We start from the raw sequence: 13,460 nt of genomic DNA on the forward strand, positions 1-13,460 counted from the left end.
AGATAGGATAAGATTCACCTTTCTCTGGGCCGCACAACTTCTTGTGCCCCCCTGGTGATTAATATAGGTCATTGCTGTGGCATAAACTGACTCCTAGCAGGACAAATACCTTAAACTGAACGTTCAGGCCCTCGGAACCAAGTGTTCTGCCTGAATTTTTAAAATGTTAATGGGCAAGGCCATTTCTGATCTAGGCCACTTCTCCTGGACAGCTGCCTCTTTCAGGACTGTCCCCCAACATAAACAAAAAAAGGTTGGCATATGTTGATACTATTTCCCAGGTAACTGAAAGAAGGATTTTCCCCTTCGCTGATTTTTAGATGTTAACCATAAACTGAGGCTCCGGTGCACCCAGCCTACAGCACCTGGTATTTCCAGGTGGTCTTCCATCAGGGTACTAACCAGGCCTGACCCTGCTTAGCCTCCAAGATCAGACAAGATCGAGCGTTATCAGAGTGATGTGGCCGTAGGCTTTGGAGTCAGACACATTGGGAATGTAGAGCTTGAATACTCTACCCGTCCGACAGACTTTCGACGGACTTTCTAACGACCGGACTTGCCTACACACGATCACACAAAAGTCCGACGGATTCTTATGTGATGATGCACACCGGACTAAAATAAGGAAGTTGATAGCCAGTAGCCAACAGCTGCCCTAGCATCGGTTTTTGTCCATCGGACTAGCATACAGACGAGCGGATTTCTGGGTCCGGCGGAGTTACGACGTAAAGATTTGAAGCATGTTCCAAATCTAAAGTCCGTCAGATTTGTGGCTGGGAAAGTCCGCTGAAAGTCCGCTGAAAGTCCGGGGAAGCCCACACACGATCGGATTGTCCGTCGGACTTTTGTAGCCGAAAAGTCCGACCGTGTGTACGCGGCATAACCTACACATGTCCAGATGATTTTCCCCACACAAGTAAAGGCCTTGGCTAGGCTTTAGCCATCTGCTTGGTTTTGCTTACCATCTGGTAAGCAAGTTTTTTAAAAGGTGGTGGCACTTATTTGCTGATCAGGCTCACTTGGGTGTTTGTTTGGATCTCTTTGAACTGTCAGTAATCTAACATCCTGACACCTACAAGCTATTGTTGGCCTGAACCTTTAAACAGCGCAGCTTCTTTTTCTCCATACCAACTGGTCTAACAAGAACAGATCGACTAGGTAAACCATAATCGTTATACCTTGGGCCCTCAATCTGGCTAGAAAAGGAGCCAGAACCTTGTACTCGAGGTGTAGCAGCTAGATCGGAAAGCAGAGCTACACACTAAAAAATAAGATTTTCCACTTTGAAAGAAAATATTACTAGTAAGCGAGTTAATAGGCATATGGAGATATGCATCTTTGACGTCAATTGACACCAGACGTTCTCCCCCTTGTAGGATGGAGATAGATTGGATTGACTTCATGCAAAAAGGGGAGAGATTATATTCAGCAATTGAATTTTAGATTTTTGAGATCTAGAAAGTCCATTTGGATTTACCAAACCCCAATCTCTGCTCTTACATGGGGGCCACCATGAACACCTTTTGAAAAAGATGGTCCAATGCTATAGAAAGATGTTTTTCTCTGGATCCTTCGGAACGTTTGATCTGAGAAAACGAGGAGATGGAAACTCTTGGAACTCCAGTTTGTAAGTTGGAGCTATTGAGGAAATCGCCCATTCATATTGACACTCCTTCTGCCAGATCCCTGAGAACTGCAGAAGAATTCTCCCTATGGAATAAGCGGGGGTACCTCCTCATAAAAGGAGGCTATAGTATCTTGTAGGCTTCCTCCCTCAAGACCTCTTTTGTCCCTGCGGTTAACCCTGAGGATTACCCTTTGAACCTGACAGCAGAGACTCCCTGGAGGCTGATGTCCCTGGCACAGAAGAAGGAGCTTTGAAATAAAAAATACATTTACTCCTTCACTTAAAAGTTAAAAAGGGGCATCTTTCTTTTATTAGAAATTCTTTGCACATATCCAAAATATCCCCAGATATCTGTGTTACCGCAAAAAGGAAGACCAGCCAGGAGCTTCTTGCATGACGCTTAGCGAAAGCACAATCTTTCATAGCAACTATTGCAAACATAAAGCTGCCTCCTGGACCTGCTGAGCAGGATAACCTTAAACACCTGTTAAAACTTGTTTCTCAACTATTAACCAATTACTGTCAGCGCAGGCTGAAACACTCAACCTGCCAGAGAAAAAAGTGTTTTTTTTGTTTTGTTTTTAATAGGAATTCCAACCTTTAATCAACTGGTTCCCTAAGTATTTGAGTATTGTCTGCTGGACGAGTCAAACGTACTCACAAAGGATATAGTAGCGTTAATTGCTGGTATACCCCTGCTTAGTGAATTTTCTCTACCATAGGATAAAGTGTGAAAACTTTTTAGAATGGAAATAATGCTCATCTGGGTGATCCTCCAGGTCCAAAAATTTTTCCCAGCAAAGAATGGACAGGAAAAGGCATAGCACGGCTTCAGGCGGCTTTAGCAAACCCAAACACTCAGTTAAGGGTACATAAATGTGGAGCGGATTATTTAGCAAGAAATTGTACCATCAATCTTACAGATTGTGAAAGCTGATTCTCACGCAATTGACACCTCAGAAGAAGAGAGTCATCAGCCTCACCACAGTCTCCTGAGGGAATAGTCTTCTCCTGGCCCCTAGTTCCTCAGTCTGAGGGTCTTAGGAAAATGGAAGAGAACCTGTCGCATCTTCACCACTCTGGGATGCGATCAAAGTCGCTAAACTTTTGTTTTTTTTTAAACCTACCATGGCTGAGGAAAAAGAGTAAAATGAACAGGGGCTGCAGTGTTGAAAACAGTTGCAAACAGTTGCAAACATTTCACGGCCCTGATGCTCACTCTGACCAGCCACCCCCTCTCAGGGGAGGATGCCGTTTGAAGAGTCCGCTTTCCAGAGCTTGAGGGAGACCCTTTTAGCTCCTTTTTTGGGGGTGTTTCAACCCCCCTTCTGAATATAGCCCAATGCACAAAGAGGTACTACCAGAAGAAATCTCATCCATTGCTTAAGCAATAGTCAGCTGCTGCTATTAACGCTCAGCCTGATGCAATAGTAAACATGTCAAAAAGAATGCCCGTGTCATCAACCTCTTTCATGTCCTCTAAGCTCTTGCGTCCCTCTGCAGCTTGCAGCAATAACACTAGTGCTTTTAAAAACAAACACTCTTACCTGTGCTGGGCGTTGAAGGATGCCAACTCTGCGCTAAGCCCCGCCCTCCTCCGTCGCCTACGCCCCCCCCCCCCCCCTCCTCTCTTTAAAAAAAAAAAAAATTTACCGCGCGGGTAAACCCTATGGGATCTTACAGAGAGGCGAGAAAAAGCCGCCGAGTAGTGCGGCGTGCCGTTTTTATTTTTTTAGTGCTTCTTCCTCATGAAGACGGGTAGCAAATAGCACAGGTGGGGGGCGTCTGGTGGGGAGGAAAACCCCCCCAGACTTACCGGAGGACTGCTGTTGGCTGGAGGAAATGGAAGCTGCTGCTCCGGACACATCGTGAGCTCTCTGAGGAAGCGTGAGAAGGTATGTGCTCTATACCGCCCCCAGTGGTGACACATAACCATGACAACATTTACTAACCTAAAGGAGATATTCATGAGAAAATTCATAAATTTCTTAGAAAAACTACACTTACCTTTCCCACTGCAAGGGTTTTCTGTGGTAAAACCAACAGACCCAATCTTCACCCTTTACGGTGGGTTCCGTTAAACCTTCAGGAGCTGAGGATCCTCGAGGAAACCCACAATCCTGGACCTGTAATAGCACCACTGCCAGTAAAACTTTATGGCCTTACTATCAAAAGTACTGGATCCCAGGGTCCAGCATCCTAAAAGAAGAGTTTACAGGCAAGACCTCGTTTCTTCAGACACGAGGCCCGGGTACCATTCAAATCGGCCTAAAAGAAACTTTCAATGGATCCGGCTGCATGGCTAGCCCCAGTGAGGATTGCTCCAGTGGAGCTCAGCACAGCTTTACTCGTCACCAACACCTTAGACACTGGTGAAAAAACTGAGGTACTCCCAGTAGTGGGAGGGGTTATATAGGGAGTGCACTTTTTATCTTAGGGAGTGCCAGTGTCCATCACCTAAAAGGTGGCCTATAACCCACATAGTAACTACTATGGCTCTGTGTCCCGTGATGTACGATAAGAAAAAGCATTTTCATTTATTTTCTTTACGCATTTTCCAGAAACTTGTAAAAAAAAAAAAAAAAAAGACATGTTCAAAAGACTCATTATGCCTCAGATTTTACGTTAGGTTGTTTTCTTTACAAAATGGGGTCATTTTTGGGGTGTTTCCATTGTTCTGGTGCTCCAGGGCCTTCAAAAGTGTAAAAGAAATTATAGGTGTAATTTATGCTCCAAAAATGCCTGACGGTGCTCCCTGCATGTTGGGCCTCTGTATGTGGCTACGCTGTGTAAAAGTCTCACACATGTGGTATCGACATACTCAGGAGGAGTAGTAGAATGTGTTTTTGGGTGTCATTTGTGCTATGCATATGCTCTGTGTGAGAAAACACAGCATATACTTGTACTTTCCTGGCTTGTTAAGAGTCTCAAGAAATGAGATAGGCCGTCAGTACATCAGGTGTGATCAAATTTCAGAGATTGGCACCATAGCTTATGGACTCTAACTTTCGCAAAGACCAAATATTCACCGATTTGGGTTATTTTTACCAAAGATATGTAGCAGTATAAATTTTGGCCAAAATTTATGAAGAAAAATTACTAATTTGCAAAAATTTATAACGGAAACTAAGAAAAATGCATTTTATTTTTATTTGTTTTTTTCAAACAGAATTTTTGGTCTTTTTTCTTTTATAGCGCAAAAAATAAAAAACCCAAAAAAAAAAAAAAAAAATACCACCAAAAGAAAGCTTTATGTACAGTGTTGCATGATTGAGTAATTGTCATTCAAAATGTGAGAGCACTGAAAGCTGAAAATTGGTCTGGTTGGAAGGGGGTTTAAGTGCCCAGTGGTCAAGTGGTTAAAAGGGACTGTGTCAACTTGCTCATTTATACCCCTCCGACACACCTCCCTTGAGTTCCCGCAAGGCTTATTTCTCCATCACAACTAGCACCAGAATCCCCAGTGATGGATTAGTAGCAATGAAATCACTGCCTTGGTTGGTCTCCAATACCCAGAAACAGCAGATATTTTTAATGCACGTTTTAACATAATATTTTTAATTCTTTCAGGAAAGTCCACTGAGAAACAAACACCTCAGTGGTAACAATCTCCATGACTCCTGCAGCTGTCCCAGCTTCCACTCTTTCACTGTTCATCAATGTAGGATACTTCAGTAATTGGAAGTCAGAGGAGGGATCCAACAAGAGTTGCAGAGGACCACAGAACTCACATGTTTCCTATCAAAATTCAGGGGACTGGTTCTCTACAGCAGAGAAACACTGGCACAGATGGCAGGAAAGGTACGTAATTCAGCCCTCTCTACAAGTATGGGCTATTCTGAAAGCATTTTGTTACATGACAGGTCTCTAAGTTGAGGTACTGGTGGTGCTTTGTAGTCTGCAGTGCATATAGATATATTATGGTGGCTTCAGTAGAAAATAAACCCTTATTTCCCTTTTTCTATTATCAGTTCAATGTCATATGAATGGGAGGGGTCTGCAGTAAAGCTTACAGCACTACTGATAAAACTGCCTGACCCAACAGAGCTTTCAAATTAATTCCTGAAAAATGCCAAGCAAGCTCTTTAGACAAAAAAAAGTTTGAAAACACCTGTTTTTTTTTTTTTTTTTTTATATTTAACAGATGAAAAAAAGCATTGCCCCAAGCTAAACTGCACATGAAGCAGTGTTCTCTATCTGCACTTAATTAATATGCTTGTTATTTTAAATATTAAAATGGTTACATAATCTTTTCTTTGGGGGGAACATTCATTAATTCTGGAACTTCCTGAGTGTGGGGTAAAATGCGCTGTTAAAAGAAAAAAAAAAAAAAAAATATGAATATATACTTTACATTCACATGGTCAAAGTTAGAGCATCTCTGCTATTGCATAAAAAGTATATTGCGAACTATCAGCTGGACAAAGTGTGCACTGCATGCGTTGTTTGTAGTCAGGTACAGTCAAAAAGTAAAATAAGGCCTTTTGCACTGATGTAATTTACGAATGTTTATACTCAGGATCTGGTCAACAGAAAGATCAAAAAGTAAAATGATCTGTAAAGACCTTGCCTAAATGCATGTAAAACATCTTCTTCGATCTCCAATTGGCAGTGTTGCAATATGATAGAGAGAGATTTTTTAGATATAGATATATTTATTTTACTATATCTTTTCATTTGACAACAGTGAAGAAATTACACTTTGCTACAACGTAAAGTAGTGAGTGTTCAGCTTGTAAATTTGTGTAAATTTGCTGACCCCTCAAAATAACTCAACATGCAGCTATTAATGTCTAAACCGCTGGCAACAAAAGTGAGTACACCCCTAAGTGAAAATGTCCAAATTGGGCCCAAAGTGTCAATTTTTTGTGTGGCCACCATTATTTTCCAGCACTGCCTTAACCCTCTTGGGCATGGAGTTGACTAGAGCTTCATAGGTTGCCACTGGAGTTTTCTTCCACTCTTCCATGACATCATGGAGCTGGTAGAGGTTAGAGACCTTGCGCTCCTCCACCTTCCGTTTGAGGATGCCCCACAGATGCTCAATAGGGTTTAGGTCTGGAGAAATGCTTGGCCAGCCCATCACCTTTACCCTCAGCTTCCTTAGCAAGGCAGTGGTCATATTGGAGGTGTGTTTGGGGTCATTATGTTGGAATACTGCCCTGTGGCCCAGTCTCCGCAGTCTCTGAAGGGAGGGGATCATGCTCTGCTTCAGTATGTCACAGTGCATGTTCATGGTTCCCTCAATTAACTGTAGTTTCCCAGTGTCGGCAGCACTCATGCAGCCCCAGACCATGACAATCCCACCACCATGCTTGACGGTAGGCACACTTGTCTTTGTACTCCTCACCTGGTTGCTGCCACACACGCTTGACACCATCTGAATAAAAAAAAACTTTATCTTGGTCTCATCAGACCACAGGACATGGTTCCAATAATTCAATGTTCTTAGTCTGCTTGTCTTCAGCAAACTGCAGGCTTTCTTGTTCATCATCTTTAGAAGAGGCTTCCTTCTGGAACAACAGCCATGCAGACCAATTTGATGCAGTGTGCAGCATATGGTCTGAGCACTGACAGTCTGACCCCTCACCCCTTCAACCTCTGCAGCAATGCTGACAGCACTCATAGGTCTATTTCCCAAAGACAACCTCTGGATATGACGCTGAGCACGGGCACTTAACTTCTTTGGTTCACCATGCTAGGCCTGTTCTGAGTGGAACCTGTCCTGTTAAACCACTGTATGGTCCTGGCCACCGTGCTTCAACTCAGTTTCGGGGTTTTGGCAATCTTCTTATAACCTAGGGCATCTTTATGCAGGGCAACAATTCTTTTTTTTCAGATCCTCAGAGAGTTCTTTGCCATGAGGTGCCATGTTGAACTTCTAGTGACCAGTAAGAGAGAAAAAAATTTAACACACCTGCTCCCCATTCACACCTGAGACCATGTAACACTAACAAGTCACATGACACCGGGAAGGGAAAATGGCCATTTGGGCCTAATTTGGACATTTTCACTTAGGGGTGTACTCACTTTTGTTGCCAGTGGTTTAGACATTAATGGCTGTGTGTTGAGTTTTTGAGGGGACAGAAAATTTACACTGCTATACAAGCTGTACACTCACTACTTAACATTGTAGCAAAGTGTCATATTTTCAGTGCTGTCACAGGAATAGATATAATAAAATGTGAGGGGTGTACTCACTTTTGTGAGGATAGAGATAGAGGATATATATAAAAATGACTGCACTCAAAAGTAAAATTTTCCATTTTTATTTTATGGCTGTGTAGAGATAAAAAAAAAAAAAAAAAAAATTTTTACCTAACTCCTGCATGCAAGAGGCTGGGTTCACACTATGTGCTGAGCGGCTTGCAGCAGGGGGTCCAGTGCGTCCCTGTTCTCCCTTTCGGGGAGGACCAGGTCCACATTTTTGCCCGAATTTGGACCTGAAAACCTAGCCAAAGATGCACAGGACCCTTCTGCTGTGTGCTCCGCAGTTCCCCCAGAGATGTGCGAGCGGGCTCCATTGAGAGCCGGTCACACTCTCATGCAAATTGGATGGGGGGAGACCCCCATCCAATTCGCATAAGTGTGTACCCATCCTTAGTGAAAAGCTGGTGTCCTTGAAGCATTAGGTCAATGCAAACAGTCGATTCAATTTAGCTTAAAAAGAACTTCAGGAATTTTCCATTATTGGGATTCTCTTGTCTTGGCACCTCGTCCATTCAGAAAACATGCTGCATTTCTTACTGGTAGAGGTGGCGATCTAGACATCCTACACCACACCTTTCCACCTTGTTCAAACAGAGAATACCTTGTAGTCATAAAAAATAAAATTATATAATTTGTCTACATGACAAATGCTGCAAAATGCACAGTAAAAAAAAATATAAATAAATAAATAAAAAAAAAAAACACGCAACCCACAAAACGCCAACAAGTCCCATAACCACATATAGCACAGCCCAATTAAAATCAACAGGCTGCCCTATGTGTGTCACAGGAAAAACACAAAACGTTCGCTCCCACTATGCTAGATGTAAATGGGGCCTGAAAGTGAAATTGATGTGTTAAGACGAGAACAATGAGGCTCCTTTCACATGTGTGTTTCCTTGCATTTCAGAAATGCACTGCACCAAAAAAAAATTAAAAATGCAGCCAGCTCTGCTCTAAAAAAAAAAAAAAAGTTCTGAAGCTTCTTTGGGGCAATTGCTGTGTGTAACATTCAGTTGGATGGGCTGCCCTATGTGCAATGAGTGAAAATGCTCCAAAACACCTCCCCACCACGCTAGGAGAAAAAAAAAAAAAGCATGTGGGAATGCGAGTTCCCGCTATGCAAAGATGTGAATGGGGCTTGACAGCTAAGTGTTTCTGTCCACTCCCTTCTATGTACTTGTATAAAGATGGCCATACACTATGCAATCCGATTGTGTATTTAATGGGAAGGGTGATCACTGATTGATTTAATTTCATTTAAAAAACATGTACCTGGGAATGGGAGGGTGGATGATGCAGGGTATGTGCTGAGGTCAGCTGTTAAACTCCTTCCTGTGTCATGACCTAGAGTCTGTAAGGATGCAAGACAGAAGCAATAGATATGTTTGGCATCATGGATGGAGGACAGTAAGGTACATGTCTGTAGATTTTATGGAAAGCATACAAAAAAAAAAAAAAAGTACATGAATGCTATATTGGTGCATAGGGGAGCTGGAATTTAGAGAAAAAAACAAAAACAAAAAGTGAACTTGGCCCTTAAGCCTAAAAACAATCCATCTACTCCTAGTAACTAGCTTCCCATTGGCTAAAACAAAAATGCTGAAGTCCAAATATACCTGAAAAAAATTAAATCATGCAAAAACACAGGGAAAAAGGTTCCAAAATTGCCTGTTGAAACTCACAGGTGTGAAAGCAGCCATATAACTTGTTCCGTCAAGTCCCAGATAAAAGCACCATCTCTTGTATAGGATGCATAGTAATTTGAAGTGAAGGAAAAGTCTGAAAATCTTCCATTTGGGGATCACAGACAAATATAAAACCGACAAATTGTAATTCATTTCTACTCTATCCAAAAAATAAAAAAAATAAACTAATTGGCTGGATTTAGACTTTAGTGTAGCTAACCAGATGGAAAGCCTAAAATAAAACTAAATTTAAAGCTAAGATGTTTAACTCAGACAGACAATTTTAAGAGAATGCCTGACAGGCTCACAGATGATCTTCTACCAGATCATCTGTGCAAGTTTCTCTCATCATAGCTGCTTATTACTATGAGATTTTAATGGCGTTTTGGACCTCATGAGCTTAACACCAGACACCAAACTCCCTCAGCCAGTGACTCAGGTATTCCAAACCACTATTTTTAACACTTTCCTGTAATTACAGTGAATATATGGTCTGTGCATTTATTGCTTGAAAGAAGAAAGGTCAATCAGGTTCTTGGCTGGACTGAGAAAAGACCTCATGTCTGTCTATGGGGGACAAGCAGACAACCACCAGTTGTCCCCTCAATAGGGAGTTCACTAGTTAGACAGATACATTCACACCAGATGGTCAGTCCAAGCACCCACTTTTTTTAAACATTCCCGTATTTCGCTTTTTAATGGGCTTCTCTAGGCACATAAAAAAAAAAAAAAAAAAAATAGGACACAAAAAAAAAAAAAGGTGCTGGCATGATTTCATGATTTTTTTAAATCACGCTGCACCAAAAACAAAAAAGGCACATTGTTTTGCTAGATGTGTGGGGGTGCCATTAATAATTAATAGCACCCACACACCTCTGCAAAAGGCATTGCATTTTTGTGCTGTGTAGGAAAAACAAGCCATTTTACACACATTACCGCACTGCACCTGGTGTGATCTAGACCTAAAAAGTAGTTTATGAGGCAGAGTTCAGTGATCTACTGTAGGTTGTAAATCTTCTGCCCCAAAACCCCCTTTTAGTCCAAATTTTGTTCCTCCTACCCCCTTCAAGCACAAAACCTCTCATCCCACCACATCCTTCACATCACCGCAGTAGCAGTGACAGCAGCAGAAAGGAGGAGAAAGCCGGGAGTAGGTGTGGGCTGTGCTCTTCTGTTTGTATACAGGAGAGAACACAGAACTCTCAGACCAGGACTGTAAAGGGTTTGAATACCACCCCCTACCCACAATTTCTGCTGCCGGGACAGAAGCAGTCTAGGGAGGAGATGGGGATGGTAATCAAACCCTGCACAGTCCGATCGGAGAGCAATCCTGTGTTAACTTTCGTGTACAGATAGAAGGGCGAGAGCACAGCCCACACCTCCTCCCGGGCCCCGGCTGCCAACTCTACTCCTGTTGGAAACCCAGAAAGCTCTGCAAGCACCTGACTGTCCTTAGCAAAATGATGACATGTGCTTTCTCCCTCCTGTCTGAATACAGGAGTTACCACAGAGTGAGCTCAGATCAGAGATTGCACAGGGTTAGGGCACTTTTTTTTGTCCTTTTGCCACTCCAGTTGGGAAACGAGAAGCCAGGGAGAAGATGCTGGTGGCAGGGAGGAACCTCAAGGGCATCGACCGTTGAAGTAGAGATAATCGGTACTTTAGTTCTACTTTAAGCCATACACAGTCATCTTCCAAGCATTGTCAGGACACAAGCAATAGCAATCCCCACATTCCACATGACAGATGTACTTAAATTAATAAGTATGTACATTCCATAAATTTCAGAATATCTGCATTGATTTCACATGTTCTCCCTTTGCAAGGCAACAACACAATTTGCCATTGTGTATAGCAAATAGCAAACGTATAGCAAGACTTACTTTAAAAATTAAGCCCTTACTTTAGGTGCCTTTCACACGGACAGCTATTCTGCTGCAGTTAAAAGCATGTTTTTTTTTCTGTGAAATTCAAGACACCAGGCACTGCGATCAGCTGCATTTGTATAGTGCGATTAGCTGCGGTTTGCCATTTCCATAGCAACCCGACAGGGTACCGACTCATATTGAACGGGGATCCGACTTGTATACCAGGCACTGTGTATGGTATGAATCTTGAGGGGGAACTCCACGCCAAATTTTAAATAAAAAACCGGCACGGGTGCCCCTCCAAGAGCATACCAGGCCCTTTGGTCTGGTATGGATACCAAGGGGGACCCCCACGCCGTTTTTCGGGGCATGATGGGACTGTGACGTCATAAGGGGCGGGGTCACCGGGTGACATCACCCGGTGGCCACACCCCATTCCTACATAATTGGTTGTTGACCTCGCTCGCGGCATTACAGCGAGAGGGAGTGTCGTGTCAACATCTCTGGAAGAGAAGAGGGAAGAAGACATCTCAAAAGACCGGGCTCCTCTGCTAGCAGAAGAGCGGCAAAAGAGCAGAAGATAGCGGAGGAGCCCGGCAGAAGGAAGAAGGCACCAGAAAAGAACCAGAGAGCACAGAGACGACACCGGAGAGAGGGAGAAGAGGCCTGAGAGACCCCCAAAGTTGGCAGAAGACCCCGAAGTCGGAAGAAGACCCCCAAAGTCAGAGGAAGACCCCCAGAGCTGCCTAATGAATTTAATTTTAAAACCCGTGTATTGTGTTTTTTTTTTTTTTTTGCCACTTTTTTCCCCCAGGTGAATGGGTAGGGGTATGATGTACCCCCATACTCATTCACATAGGGTGGGGGGGCTGGGATCTTGGGGCCCCCTTGTTAAAGGGGGCTCCCGGATTCCGATAAGCCCCCCGCCCGCAGACCCCGACAACCAATGGCCAGGGTTGTCGGGAAGAGGCCCTTGTCCTCATCAACATGGGGACAAGGTGCTTTGGGGTGGGGGGGGCCTGCAGGGCGCCCCCCCCTTGCCCCAAACCCATGTTGAGGGCATGCGGCCTGGTACGGTTCAGGAGGGGGTCGCTCGCTCATCCCCACCCCCTTTTCTGACCGACCGGGCTGCGTGCTCAGATAAGGGTCTGGTATGGATTTGGGGGGGACCCTCACGCCATTTTTTTTTTCGGCGTAGGGGGTGCCCCTTGGAATCCATACCAGACCGAAGAGCCTGGTATGTCCTTGGAGGGGAACCCATGCCGGTTTTTTTATTTAAAATTTGGCGTGGATTTCCCCCTCAAGATTAATACCAAACACAGTGCCTGGTATTGGCGGGGATCCAAGTCAGAACCCCGTGCTTGTCGCTCATTGGGAAAGGAAAAACATTTTTCCTTTCCCGATGAGCGATTCCCTACATGTGGAGCTAAATGCTTTGAAACAAAAAGTCACAGCTAATGAGGAGGCAGTTTCAGTTTTAACAACTGCTCAGGATGACCATGAGGCACATATAACAGCACTTGAATCCTCATCCGCGGCACAACTCCGTCGCCTACGCCAACAGCAACTCCGCATAGAAGTCATCGAAAATCGCAGTCGCAGAAATAACATTAGACTGCAAGGCATACCTGAAGCAACATCTGGAGCGGATCTGAAACCCACTGTCATAACCATCCTCAAAGTACTGGGAAGGGAAGCCGCATCACTAATTGAACTGGATCGTGTTCACAGGGTGGGGGTGGGGGCGGGGGTGCCCGAGATGGTCGCCCCCGAGATGTTCTCTGCCGGTTGCACTAGTACACTTTAAAAGAGGAGGTCATGCGAAAGGCATGGAGCCTGGGTCCTGTGGACTTCTTCAGAGCCCCTATCCACCTGTACCCTGATTTGTCTCGCAATACGCTGTACATGCGTCCTGTGGTGCGCCCTCTACTACCTTATACGGCAAGCTGGAGCTTCCTATACGTGGGGACACCCCTTCAGCATCAAGGTGACCCGGTGCGACAGCAGGTTCACGCTCTCAGACCCAGACCAACTGCCAGACTTCTTCCTCTTTATTGAACAAGAACC

General features: G+C 44.0%; 1 protein-coding gene and 1 pseudogene across 1 annotated transcript in view; both read right to left on the minus strand.

Moving 5' to 3' along the window:
• MCC (MCC regulator of WNT signaling pathway) overlaps positions 1 to 13,460 on the minus strand; it is a 530,407-nt gene that overhangs the window by 418,422 nt on the left and 98,525 nt on the right. The window lies entirely within an intron of this gene.
• Positions 354 to 472, minus strand: LOC141124416 (5S ribosomal RNA; annotated as a pseudogene).

The sequence above is a fragment of the Aquarana catesbeiana genome, linkage group LG01 (assembly GCF_042186555.1).
Source record: "Aquarana catesbeiana isolate 2022-GZ linkage group LG01, ASM4218655v1, whole genome shotgun sequence".
NCBI classification, from domain to species: Eukaryota; Metazoa; Chordata; class Amphibia; order Anura; family Ranidae; genus Aquarana; species Aquarana catesbeiana.